This window comes from Canis lupus, chromosome 1, assembly GCF_003254725.2.
Source record: "Canis lupus dingo isolate Sandy chromosome 1, ASM325472v2, whole genome shotgun sequence".
NCBI classification, from domain to species: domain Eukaryota; kingdom Metazoa; phylum Chordata; class Mammalia; order Carnivora; family Canidae; genus Canis; species Canis lupus.
In genome coordinates, this window is record NC_064243.1 from 88,376,850 (window position 1) to 88,391,264 (window position 14,415).

The 14,415-nt window shown below is 44.9% G+C and overlaps 1 protein-coding gene across 2 annotated transcripts in view; it reads right to left on the reverse strand.

Annotated features, from left to right (window-relative positions):
- The window catches only part of TJP2 (tight junction protein 2), a 124,035-nt gene extending 118,411 nt beyond the window's left edge, over positions 1–5,624 (reverse strand). The window contains exon 1 of one of the 2 annotated variants that reach the window (XM_025423369.3): positions 5,509–5,624. The gene's annotated coding sequence lies outside the window, so the exon portion shown is untranslated. Of the gene's footprint in view, positions 1–4,944; positions 5,049–5,508 lie in introns of those variants that run through there. The other variant, XM_049092228.1, reaches the window with a different exon arrangement.
- Positions 5,625–14,415: the final 8,791 nt, after the last annotated feature.

The following is a 14,415-nucleotide window of genomic DNA, read 5'->3' on the forward strand; positions in this document are numbered from 1 at the left end:
CTGCATGGAGCTTGCTTCTCCCCCTGCCTGTGTCTTTGCCTCTCTCTCTCTGTGTCTCTATGAATAAATAAATAAATAAATAAATCTTTAAAAAAAATGTCCTGAAATTGATTATGGTAATGGTTGCACAACTCTGGGAATAAAACCAATGCATTGCATACTTTAAATAGGTGAATTGTATGGCAGGTGAATTATATCTCCATAAAATTATTTTTTTTTCTTGAAAAAGAGAGAGAGAGTTAGAGGTGAGGGGCAGATAGAGAGGGGGAGAGAGAATCTTAAACAGGCTCCACCCTCAGTGCAGAGCCAGACACTGGGGCTGACCCTGAGATCATGACCTAAGCCAAAATCAAGCGGCAGACACTTAACCAACTGACCTACCCAGGAGTCCCAATAAAATTATGTTTTTAATGGCCTAAAGCAAGAAAAGAATTACAGATTCAGTTATCTAAAAAGTATTAGAGGGATCCCTGGGTGGCGCAGCAGGTTTGGCGCCTGCCTTTGGCCCAGGGCGCGATCCTGGAGACCCGAGATCGAATCCCACGTCGGGCTCCCGGTGCATGGAGCCTGCTTCTCCCTCTGCCTGTGTCTCTGCCTCTCTCTCTCTCTCTCTCTGTGACTATCATAAATAAATAAAAATTTAAAAAAAATAAAAAAATAAAAAGTATTAGATACCTCAATTATGTAGCTGCTTCTGTCTTTTTTGCATCATAAATTTCTCCCAAATGAAAATAAGAGATAGATTTCTACTCTCATTTTAAAAATCACAAGCACTTGGGATGCCTGGGTGTCTCAAAGGTTGAGCGTCTGCCTTTGGCTCAGGGCATGATCCCGGGGTCCAGAGATTAAGTCCGGCATCAGGCTCCCTGTGAGGAGCCTGCTTCTCCCTCTGCCAGTGTCTCTGCCTCTCTGTGTGTGTCTCTCATGAATAAATAAATATCTTTAAAAAATTTTTTAATAAAATAAAATTCACAAGCACGTTTGCAAATACAGTTCTTTAGAGTTCTTACTATTATCTCAAAGGGAGATAATCATGCCCCTAATTTTATATTTCAGAATGTGCCACTCGGACTATATGAGGTTTATTAAACCCAGTTAACGGGATCCCTGGGTGGCACAGCGGTTTGGCGCCTGCCTTTGGCCCAGGGCACGATCCTGGAGACCCGGGATCGAATCCCACATCGGGCTCCCGGTGCATGGAGCCTGCTTCTCCCTCTGCCTGTGTCTCTGTGCCTTTCTCTCTCTGTGACTATCATAAATAAATAAAAAAATTAAAAAAAAAAAAAAAACCCAGTTAACTGTTGAGGGCAGATGTTCCTCCTGCACCTAAATCCTGCACCCTTTTTTCCATACTCTTTAGCATCTAGGGGTGCCACATAGATACTGACTGGCCGATTTGCAGAGATGGTAAGGCTGACTCATCTCAGTAGGGAGAATTCCCACGTCTTGATTTTTCCGGAAGCTGGACCAGCTACAACAATGCTGCATTCAAGCCAAGTATAATCTGATTCATCACTCATCAGAGATCTTGTGGTCCCATGAAAAGAACCCTTTGCTTTTAAAAATCTTTGCTCTTTGGGAATTTATTTCAGTTTTGCTTCATCTTTTTATTTGCCTAAGGACCTAGTGCATGTAGTACCTGATGTTCCAAAAGATATTAATGAATTCATAGCTTCTTCATTTCGGCTATGTATTTCGGCTTTGAGGTGAAGGGGAATTTGTAGGCAGGCGATTCTACACGAAAGAGCAATAGAGAAGAACCATGGTCTAGAGTAGGAAGACCACCACTAGCTTCAGTTTTTTCATCTGTAAAATGAGGGGAAAAGAAATATTTCTCCCCAGATCATTACATAGATTTAATGAGAATGTATCTGAAAATACCTAATTTGCAATAGGCATGGACTCTAAATCGAGTAGTCCAATACCTTGATCTCTCCTATGGAGACCAGTAGGTTCTTCCAGACATTCAGGCTACTAAACCTCAGATCTTGAGAATGTTGACCAACATTACCCATTTTTACTAAACTCCCCAATGATTCTCCTGGCATCACTGAAAAAACCATTCACTGGACACGTTCTAAGGAATTTTTTTTTCTCATGTGTGGACTACAAAATAGCATTTGTTCACCAAATAAAACTCTGGACTATATTGCTATTTAAGAAGAAAACGCAGTGGAAGAAGGGAAACCTTTACTTACTGCAATTACAAGGAGACAAGAATCTGAATTTCTTCGAATACAACAATCTCCTCAAGAAGGAGAATTTATATCTAATCTTGCCCAGTTAAATTATTTTTCATTCAAAGGAAGCTGTAAGTTCCTTCCTACAAGTAGATAGCCTCGTTCCAATAAAAGCCAAAACACAGGAAAAGTATCTGAGTAAAAGAAAAAAGGATCTGGGAAGAATTTGAAGGATTTCCCACCACTCAGCTATTTAGTAAATCTTCCCAATATCCTTGATCACGTATATATTTGAAACCACATTCTTTTCTCTCTCTTTTTTAAAGATTTTATTTTTAAGTAATGTCTACACGTGGGCTCAAACTCATAACCCCAAGAGTAGTATGCTCTACCAACTGAGCCAGCCAGGCAGCCTGAAACCACATCATTGCTCCATAACAATGACTTTCTTAGCTCATGAATGAAAGCACTTTTATTAGTTTGTCAATTCATATTTGTGTTCTCACTTAAATGTATGTCTTCAAATTGCAAGCTGGACAATTTTAAGCAGATGCAGGTCAATGACTTTCATTATTACAAGACTTTCCTCAATTATACAAACATTTTTACAACTAGAAATAATGTTGTTGGACCATTGGACTCATTTAACATAAAAGCAGAAAAAGGGACACCTGGGTGGCTGTCAATTAAGCATCTGCCTTCAGCTCAGGTCCCTGGGATTGAGCCCCACATCAGGCTTCCTGCTTGTCAGGCAGTCTCCATCTCCCTCTGCCCCTTCCTCTGAGCTCTCTCTCTCTCTCTCAAATAAATCAATAAAACCATTAAAAAAAAGGGGGGGGGGCAGAAACAAAATACATAGTTCGAGGTATTTGGGAAAATTATTTCCAATCTACTTTCTGAAGTTTTGCTGTGACCTTGTATTCCTGTATTTACCAAGCAGCAACTTTTTCCTTAAGGTTTATTCCAACTACTTTCAAAAAAGTACTTGAGTCACTGTTAAAAAAATAATAATAAACCCAGTATAAACAGGATACCTAAAATAAAGCTAGTTAAAGGAAGCGTAGAGATAAACGTCAACAAGCATCTAGATATTAATGTGCATCTAGTTAATCAGTGCAGTTTGAGCCTTGGGTAGCTTCATTCCTTTGCTGCCAAAACAGAAAGGAAACCCTCGTGCATTTCTGGTTGTCTCTATTAAAAGAAAGCATATGCACACTAAGTACCTGAAGCTACCATGCCATGGCCACAAAGACAGTGACCCAGAAATCCCTACATGTTTATACATATTCTGGGAACATGATTTTACTTTTACTTTATTCCCATTCAAACTTTTCTCGACCCTACAAAAAAATACCTTTTAGAGGATCCAGTAGTTCCAGCGCTGGGGAGAGAGAGAAGAATGGGGTATTGTTTAACAGGTAGAGTTTTTGGAACAATGAAAAAGTTCTGGAAATGGAGAGTAGTGATGGTTGCCTTGTCAGTGTACTTAATGGCACTGAACTCTACATGTAAAACTGTTAAAATGGTGAATTTCATGCTATGTATATTTTATCATAATAACAGTTAAAGAATAAAAGTATCCAGAAACAAAAAATTCACAGGCTCGTGTGCTAACCACATGTCCAAATCTCGTTGAGTAGCCTGACACTTAGCAGCTTAGGCGTGTTTTTCCTGCTTTGGCAAAATAAAGGCGTGTTTTTCCTGCTTTGGCAAAATTTTCATCAACTCCACTTCAAATGTGGCAGTTGATGAAAATGTATGGAAGTGAATTATAAATCCCTTCTCCACACGGGACAGTATGTTTCACCCCAAGATACCTTAGGTGGTGCTTTTCAAATGTTATTGTGCAAAAGATCCCCTGGGGATCTTGAATCGGCAGGTCTGGGCTCACTTTTACCAGGCCCCCAGGGGCGCCTGGCTGGCCTCAGTCAATTAAGCATCTGCCTTGGGCTCAGGTCCTGCAAGATTCCAGGGTCCTGGAATCCGGCCCCTGGGGGAGGACTCCCTGCTCGGTGGGAAGTCGGCTTCTCCCTCTCCCTCTGCTGCTCCACCTGCTTGTGCTCTCTCTCTCTCTCAAATAAATAAATAAAATATTAATAAAAAACAAAAACAGGCCCCCAGGTGAAGCAGCTAGTGCCTGGATCTCACTTGGACCCGCTGGGCCTCAGAGCACTTCGGAGTAAAAAGACTATCCCCCTATCAATCTAACCATCTAGAACCACAGTCCCCTCACTAGGAAATGGGGAGGATTAGTCACACCTTTCAAGAGAATTAATTGAGGACGGAAATTACCCACCAACCACCGTTCGTAAAAATGCGTTGAGAAACTTCCACACAGTGCCCGACGCCGGGGGCTTCCCAAGTGTCCCCACCCACCTCTGGGACTAGGAAGATGCCACCGTCGGTAAGGACGGTGGACAGAGAGGCATTTTCGCAGAAAGCCTTCCCGCAAACTTCAAAAACAGTCCCGAGAACACCCTTCTCAAGCTCGAAGAATGCCTGGAATTCAGTGGCCTTTATCCAACATAAAGATCTCCTGCTCGGCTTCGCTGAGTTCCCTATAGAAGAGCCCTGCAGCCTGGAATACGGACGCCGCCCAGCCTGGTAAAGGGAGGGCTCTTCGGCGCTGGGGGCGCAGATCGAGGCCCCGCAGGTGGCCGTGGCCCGCGGGCCCCTTCGGGCTCTCGGCCGCGCGGGGTTCGCCAGCCCCGTAGCTGAGACCCGCGGGGGACCCGACCCGCAACCCCACCTGCCTGCAACTCACCGGCGCCTCCCTCGCCCCAGGGCACGAGCTCCTGCCCTCCCCACCGCCGCCAGCGCCGGCCGCGCCGGCAGAAACCAGAGGCCCTTTTAAAGAGCTCAACAGAAAGTGAAAGAGCCCCTATTCCTTGGGGGAGAAGGCGCCAGGCCAGGTAGGAAAAGGACGGCGGCTCCCACGGGCACCTGTAGCTGCCCCAGGTGCGTGCCCGAACCCTCTTCCAGGCGATCCCCCAAGAGACACCCTGCGATGCGCTGCGGTCCCCCGCGGGGGGCTCCCAGGCAGAGAAGTCCGCCAAGCATCCCCAGAGAGGAAAGATACCAGTGCCCAACAAAGTACACCCCGAAAGCACAGGGAGACGGGGGCGGGGAGCTTCAACCCGCACGTCCTCTCGCGGCCCCCCGCCTCCGCCCGCGCGCAGATCCCGGCGCCAGCGCCGCGCCGCACCCCGCACACCCCTCGCCCGCAGGACCGGGAGCGGTGGGGGGCATCCCGGCGGCGGCTGAGCCCCGGCGGCCGCGGGGCGGGGGCGGGGGAGGGGAGGCGGAGGGGAGGGGAGGGGGTACTCGCCTGCGGACGCGGCCGAGGGCGGCTCCCGGGGGCGCGGGGGCGCGGGGGCGCGCTCGGACGCGGCGCGGCTGCTGGGCGGGTGTCCCTCGCGCGGCCGCGCTGGTCGCTGGCGGCGCCTGGCCGGAGCCGGGGTGCGGGACGCTGCCCAGGGAATGGGCGGGCACCAGTGGCCTCGCTCGCTGCTCCTGTGTATTATTGTGGACTCGAGCTATTTCCTGTTTGGAGGTCTGGGAGAAAGGAAAAAAAAAAAAAAAAAACCCAGGGTGGGGGCAGGGGGAGTGGGCGGCGGAGAGCCAGAGAGCCGCGGCCCGGAGGGGAGGAGGGCGGGCGGCGGCTGTCACCTGCTCCCTCGAGACCCCAAGGGCGCCAGGTTCTAGTCTGGGGCAAGACACGCAGCTTATTGCAGCCCTGCTTTGGGGTGTTGGCAGCGACGGGGGGGGCTCGCAGGCGCCACCCAGCGGTGGGGCAAGGACTGTGGCCGCAGGGACCTCGGGGCCTCCAGCGGGGGCATCCAACCCGCGGCCGCTTCCCTGCTCCGGGGACCCGCGGCTGAGCTTGCTTTGCGCGGGGGCCGAGGGGATTCGCTGTGCTGCCGCCTTCCCGCCCGTCCTCGGCCCGGCTTCCCGGTCCTCTCGGCGCTGTGCGCTAGGAAGCACTTCGCCGCGCTACCCTTCCAAGACCCCGGAGGGATGGTCGTGGGCCGTGACTGCAGGTGCTTGGCGCTGCTGGGATCTCTGCTCTTGCTTGGGGGTGGGTGGGATAAGAAGCGGGTTGGTGATTTTGGTGGCGAGTTAAGTTTTATGATACGCTTCCGCGCCCCTCCCCCACGAACTTCACCCTTAGCCGGGATCACAGGGTCTGAGGCCCCAATCCGGAAATACCGGTTCCTCCCGCTGGGACAATAGGTGAGGGCGGGAGCCTTAACCCCAGGGCCTGCTTAGTCACCGCGGGAACCCCTGCTCGCCGGGAAGGCAGCGGCGTCCTAGTGCCCAAGCCTGCAACTGGCCGGCAGGTGCGCCTTCCATGGAGTCACGTTAAAAATCCTGGGAAGGGAATAGGAAGTTATTGTTTAATGGGTGCAGAATTTCACTTTGGTATGATGACAAAGTTCTGGAGAGGGATAGTGGTGTGGGTTGCACAATAGTGTGAGTATACTTAATGCCACTGAACTGTATGCTTAAAAATGGTTAAAAAGGGAGCACCTGGGTGGCTCAGTGCTTAAGCGTCTGCCTTCGGTTCAAGTCATGGTCTCAGAGTCCTGGGATCCAGCCCCCCACGTCGGGCTTCCTGCTCAGCGGGCAGCCTGCTTCTTCCTCTTCCCCCTACTCCCTCTTTCTCAAATAAATAAATAAGATTTTTTTTATGGTTAAAATGCCTAATTTCGTGTTATGTATATTTTCCTGCACATGCAAAGAAAAACCTCCAAGAAGGCTCATTGAAGACACCTTAGCATATGACTGCCAAACCCTCCTGCCTTCCTTCCCACCCAAACCTCTGCCAGAAGTAATGGAATGAATGAGTGCTTCTAATAAAGCTCAGGTTCATTCAGTTTAGACTTCTGGGCTACCTATCAACAACTTATTTCAAAAAGTGAGTAGATTGAGCCTAATAGACAGTACAATTTTTAAAAAGAGAACAGTAATTTCCCATGGAAGGGGAAAGTATGTGAGGTGAATTTAAAACAATTATTTAACTCCACATTCCTTAGGTATATACTCTAAGGATGGAAAACATGTTTTTTTTTTTTTTTTATCTTATTTATTTATTTATTTATTTGAGAGAGAGAGAGAGCATGCAAGAGCAGGGGGGAACGAGACACAGGCAGAGGGAGTCGCAGGCTCCTTACAGGAAGCCCAATGCAAGACTCCATCCCATGACCCTGGGATCATGACCTGAGCTGAAGGCAGTTCACCAACTGAGCCACCCAGGTGCCCTGGAAAATGTTTTAAAAAAACTAAACAATGGGAAGCCTGGGTGGCTCAGCGGTTGGACGTCTGCCTTTGGCTCAGGGCATGATCCCAGAGTCCCAGGATCGAGTTCCACATTGGGCTCCTTTTACAGAGCCTGCTTCTCCCTCTGCCTGTGTCTCTGCCTCTCTCTCTCACGGTCTGTCATGAATAAATAAATAAAATCTTAAAAAATAAATAAATAAACTAAACTAAACTGCTTTTTGATAATAATAATAATAATGTTAGTAAGAAGTAATTATGTGAATGGCCTTAAGAATCAAGATTTTTTTTTAAGATTTTATTTATTCATGAGACAGAGAGAGAGAGAGAGAGAGAGAGAGAACAGCAGAGACACAGGAAGAGGGAGAAGCAGGCCCCATGCAGGGAGCCCTATGCGGGACTCAGCCCCAGAACCCCAGGATCATGCCCTGAGCCAAAGGCAGACGCTCAACCGCTGAGCCACCCAGGCATCCTAGAATCAAAATTTTTTAGTATGAAAAAATAAATATAACCAAAGCAGTTAAGCAATATTAAATTTGAGTTGGAATTATTATTTAGAACTCATGGCATACTTTTCTTTTTATTTTATTAATTTTTTTTTTCATGGCATACTTTTCTTAAAACATAGATATATATTTCCAGGGTTGCATGAGTGGCTCAGTAGGATAAGCATCAACTCGATTTAGGCTCAGGTCATGAGCTCAGGGTCATGAGATCCAGCCTCAGGTCATCCTCACACTCAGCATGGAGCTTGCTTAAGGTTCTGTCTCTCTTTCTCCCTCTGCCTCTCCCCTCATGCTCTCTTGCTCTCTCTTAAAAAAAAAAAAAAAAAAAAAAAAAATCCAAGTGATGTGGGAATCATAGGCAGAAGAAAAATTATTAAATTTTCTTAACTACTTATAGCTCATTGACAAGTTCTTGAAATAGGCAGAATGACCTTCCTCTGGGAGTTCAGCTGCCTCAATGTTGACACTTTGCTATGACCAAAAGACAATATTAGGGCAGCCCAGGTGGCTCAGTGGTTTAGCTCTGTCGTCAGCCCAGGGCAGGATCCTAGAGACCCAGGGTTCGAGTCCCACATCAAGCTCCCTGCGTGGAGCCTGCTCTTCCCTCTGCCTGTGCCTCTGCCTTTCTCTCTCTCTCTCTCTCTCTCTCAAATAAATAAATAATTAATTAATTAAATCTTTTTTTTTAAGATTTTATTATTTATTCATGATAGACACACAGAGAGAGAAAGGGCTAACAATATTGGCTAACAATAGCCAGCCCCCTCAGGATCCTGGAAATCTTGTTTTCGAAATACCCAAGAGGCTTACGTTATCCCTAACCCCTTCCCAACTTAAAGGTATATAATGGGCCACTGTTTATGACTGAAATACAGCTCTTTTTGCCCATGGGTCTTATCCCTGTGCTCTAATAAAAATCACCTTTTTGCACCAAAGACATCTCAAGAATTTTTTCTTGGCCATTGGCTTTAAACCCTCCTGTTTTTCCTACATCATAAGGTCTATTTATTCAAAATACTCATCTAACATTGACCAATCTGGTAGGAATAAGCATTCCGAGATTTCAGATTGTGGTCTCTCAATACTATATTTCCCTAAGAAGAACTATATCTACTTGGAGAAGTGGTTGATTTTCAATCACAGGCAAGAAATATTAAAAATATGCCTGGAATATGTTGTCAATTTAGGAAACAGGGAAGCTATCAAAAACTAAGGTTGACCTCAAATACAATCTGGAGCTAACTTTTAGAAGCATCCACCAGCCAAACTGGGGTAAATTTTAAGGCTCAAGAAGAAAAATCACTGAAAATAAGGCTCATCTCCTTCCTCCCACCCCAGTGCTTCCCTGTCGTGCCATGATGGGGATGCCCATACATACACTGCCCTGAAGACTGGGTAAGTTAAGGTTTCATTGTCTAAGCTTCCACCAGTGAGGGATAAAAGCTTGTATGTGAATATTCCTTTCTTGTCTACAGCCATACCGCCCTGAACACGCCCAATCTCATATGAATATTCCTTTCTTTTTCCCCACAAAATGAAATATCCTGAGACTCCATATATATTGCTTCTCAGAAATCAAGTCACCCTCATCAAGCAAGCAGGTGCCTGAAGCAGCAGCCTACTGAGTGAGTCTCCCTTCTATTGGCTTTCTCTGCTTCTCCTGTCCCTCACTTTCAGTAAGATCACTTTCCCCAATAAAGCCCCATAACTCAAGGCTCTGCTTCCTGGGAAATCCAGGCTAAGACAAGTACAAACCATGTCTCAGGATAACTAAATAGTTGATGAAGAAACTATTCCAGCCAACAAATGAGGATTGACAATATTTGAATATCAGCATTTTCCAAAACCCTAATAAAAACAGTGGATCAAAGCAACAGTCATCAGTGGTCACTAACATCGTAGAAAAGATCACCAGACGTTATGTGCCATCTGCTGGAAATACACACCACCACAAATCACACACTCTGGCCAGAAAGAGCAAACCTGAGTCTGACCAAGGTTCTAGATCCAACTACCCATTTATAAGAATAACTAGAAGAAAGGAATATGTTGAACACCACTTGACAGGATACATCAACAAAATCCAGAATGTGGGAAACTCAAGAAGTCAAATGATCCAATTTCCTAACAGCCAGCAAGGCATTAGAGATGAAGGGGAAGAAACCTATAAATTAAAAGGCTTAAGTGACATTGAAGAAACACAACATGTATTTCTTGTTTGGGCCCCAGTTCAGAATAGCTAGACACTAAAAAAAGGTTAAGCTATTTGAGGGAAACTTGACATTCTCTAAGTTTTAATATGTTTTAATTACATGCCACTGATTTACTAGTATATGGGGTTGATGTTGCTATTACATGTGTTTGGGTGGCATATTATACACACACACACTAAAATACATGTTTAATTTCTTTCTGTATCTGAACTGAAACAAATATTTCAAAGACTTGGATTTGGGGTTTTCTTTGGATGTGTTCAGGTAGGAAGAAAGGGACTCTGGCTGGCATAGCTGGTAACTGACATTATCTCAGTTTTTACCACCCACTCTATTCATTCTGGGTACATGCTGTATGTATTCCTTTGTGCTTTCCTACAGTCTACAAAAGAGCATTTTCAGCAACTGCTAAGCATTTCCACTCTGAAGATTACACATTTCAAAATCTGCTCAGAGAAATAAAAAGAGAAGCCTCCATGGGCCCCAGGGGCAGTGGCATGAAAAATGGGGCAAGAACTCTGGGTTCTGACTTGGAGCTCAGCAGAGGTTCCCTCCCTGCCCTGGCCCCAAGGCAGCCCCATAGAAACCATCTTGCCTTTCTGGGAGACAAAGCCCTATTCTGCTGCCTCTTGGGACAGGGAGTTCTTGTGTTCTGCATCCTGTTGTTCTGAAACTGATCTGTGCTTCACCTGCAGGCTGGACTGACAGGATGGGGGAGAAGTCAAATCAGTCTGAAGTGGGGCACTTGCTTTGATAAGACAGGTGTTTTCATTACTGGCAACAGGTGCACCACAGAGTCCAGAAAGAGGTTTGTTTCTTTTCTTTTCTTTTTTTTTTTTTTCATCAGGGATGCAGAGAGAGAGGCAGAGACACAGGCAGAGAGAGAAGCAGGCTCCATGCAGGGAGCCAAATGTGGGACTCAATCCTGGATCCCAGGATCACACCTGGGCCGAAGGAAGGCGCCCAACCGCTGAGCCACCCAGGTGTCCCAAGAGCTTTGTTTCTAATCTTGACTTTGTTCCCTGCTGCCTGTGTATGTTTGACATTTTTTGTCCAGTTTTATTGTAAAATAATTGACTTACATCACTGTATAGACTTAAAGTGAACAGCAAGATTGTTTAATTTACATCTGTTGTGAAATGATTGCCACAATAGGATCAACTAACATCCATCACCCCATATAGATACAATACAAAGAGAAAAGGGAAGTGTCTGGCTGGCTTAGTTGGTGGAGGATGCATGAGTTCAAGCCCTATATGTGCTATAGAGTTAACTTAAAATTCAAAAACAAATTTTTTTTAAGAGGAAAAGAAAAAAGAAAAAAAGTATTCTCCTTGTGGGGAGAACTCTTAAAATTTACCCCCTTAACTTTCTCGTATATAACACGGCACTGTTAGCTATAGTCATCATGACGTCTCTTGTATTTATTTATAACTCAAATTTTGTACCTTTTGACCACCTGCTTCCAAGTCCCTCTTCCTGCACCTTGCCCCCCAGTCTTGCATTTAATTGCAGGGTTTTCACCCTTTGACCCAGCAATTCCATTTCCAGGTATCTACCCCATCCTCACAAGTAAGGAAAGAATTATACTCAAGAATGCTTATTCCTGTGTACTAGAATACAAAAAAATTAGAATTAAATGCCATTAAAAGAATGCAGTCCAGGGGGCTCAGTGGTTTGAGCCCCACCTTCAGCCCAGGGCCTGATCCTGGAGACCCAGGATTGAGTCCCACATCAGGCTCCCTACATGGAGCCCGCTTCTCCTTCTGCCTGTGTCTCTGCCCCTCTCTCTCTCTCTCTCTCTCTCTCTGTGTGTGCGTGTGTGTCTCTCATGAATAAATAAATAAAAATCTTAAATAAATAAATAAATAAATAAATAAATAAATAAATGCCATTAAAAGAATGGCTGTGTAAATAGTGCATAACTACATGTTTTATTATTCTATTTTGTAAGTCTAGCCTTTATTTCCCCTTACACAACTTTATTATGTGATATTTGATACATATAAACAATGTACCATCTATATACCCTTGAAAGCATATATAAAACGAATACATGAACACACAGTTAATCAATAGAACATTACCAGTGTTTTTGATGATGCCATGTGCTTTCAAGACCTAACCACCCTCATCCATTTCAAGGGAATCACTATCCTAAATAATGAATTCATTAAGAAAACTTTTTTAGAGACTTCTGGGTGGCTCAGCGGTTGAGCATCTGCCTTTGGCTCAGGATGTGATCCTGGAGTCCTGGGATCAAGTCCCTCATTGGGTTCCCTACATGGAGCCTGCTTCTCCCTCTGCCTGTGTCTCTGCCTCTCTCTCTCTCTCTCTCTCTTTGTCTCTCATGAATAAATAAATAAAATCTTGGGATCCCTGGATGGCGCAGCGGTTTGGCACCTGCCTTTGGCCCAGGGCGCGATCCTGGAGACCCGGGATCGAATCCCACGTCGGGCTCCCGGTGCATGGAGCCTGCTTCTCCCTCTGCCTGTGTCTCTGCCTCTCTCTCTCTCTCTGTGACTATCATTAATTAATTAATTAATTAATTAATTAATAATAAATAAAATCTTTAAAAAAAAACTTTTTTAGAGGTGTCTGGGTGGCACAGTCCGTTAAGCATCCGATTCTTGGTTTCGGCTCAGGTTAGGATCTCAGCATGGGGTCGACTTGAGACTCTCTCTCTCTCTCTCTCTCTCCCCTCTGCTCCCCCTACCACATGCACATGCTTTTTCTCTCTCTCTAAAATAAATAAATAAATAAATAAATATTTAAAACAATTTTCCCCCAAAACATGTACATCTTCCTAAGTAATATGTTGTTTGGATTTGCTTGTTTTGGGAGATTTATAAAAATAGAATCACACTTTTTATGTGGTCTGCAACTGACAATTTTTTTTATATTTTATTTATTTATTCATAAAGACACAGAGAGAGAGAGAGAGAGGCAGAGGGAGAAGCAGGCTCCATGCAGGGAGCCTGATGTGGGACTTGATCCCGGGTCTCCAGCATCACTACCCAGGCTGCAGGCAGCGCTAAACCGCTGCGCCACAGGGGCTGTCCTGCAACTAACAATTTTTACTACAGATTATATTTCTAGGATTTAATTGAGTTGTTGAATATAGCTGTATTTCATCCAATTTTCCTGCTGTATAATATTCCATTTCCATATTTGACTCTAAATTTTCCTTTGGAATCAAAATATGTCCACTCTCTAGGCAGACAATTACTTTCTCGGTGATTTTTAGAGAAAAGATGTCAGATCATTGCAAGACCAGAATTTGTAGATGAGAATTGTTCTTCATTTCACCCACCAAGGAAAACACATATACCACCCTATGCCATTTGGGTTTTGCCTTCAAAGTATGTTTGATATTGCATAGCTAACCAGAAAATGCATCAAGGTACAGCTCACTAAACTTTTTTTTTTTTAAGATTTTATTTATTTATTCCTGAGAGACACAGAAAGAGAAGCAGAGACATAGGCAGAGGGAGAAACATGCTCTATGCAGGGAGCCCGATGTGGGACTCGATCCCAGTACGCTGGGAATCACACCCTGAGCCAAAGGAAGACACTCAACCGCTAAGCCACTCAGGCATCCCTAAACTTCTTTATATTCACACCAGTCACTCCCTAATTTCAAGAATGGATAGCTTTTTGCCCACATCCTTACATTACTAATTCTTCCTTCTATTCATAGAAATCTGCATCTTCCAGGTTAATCGGTTGGGTGGATTTTTTTTTTATTTTTTTTTTAATTTTTATTTATTCATGATAGTTACAGAGAGAGAGAGAGGCAGAGACACAGGCAGAGGGAGAAGCAGGCTCCATGCACCGGGAGCCCGACGTGGGATTCGATCCCGGGTCTCCAGGATCGCGCCCTGGGCCAAAGGCAGGCGCCAAACCGCTGCGCCACCCAGGGATCCCGGTTGGGTGGATTTTTTACTTTCCTTTGACTCTTTGGATTTATAAACATCTTTCCTTTGTAATTCTTAAGACCTGGGCCTTGATAAATCCTGCTTCTTTTTGTATGCTTTTCATTTTACAACCATACAATTCTGTCATGGAATGAAATAACAGCCAACAAGAGTGGTAAGAATTGTTGAATCTAGTGGAGAGTATATGGGTGTTCACTGTACTAGTCTTTCCATTGTTTTGTATTTTTGAAATTTTTCCTATGTAAATGTAGGGAGGATAAATGATCGAATAAGCTGAATTCTGAATGTCTTTCTTGTCTGA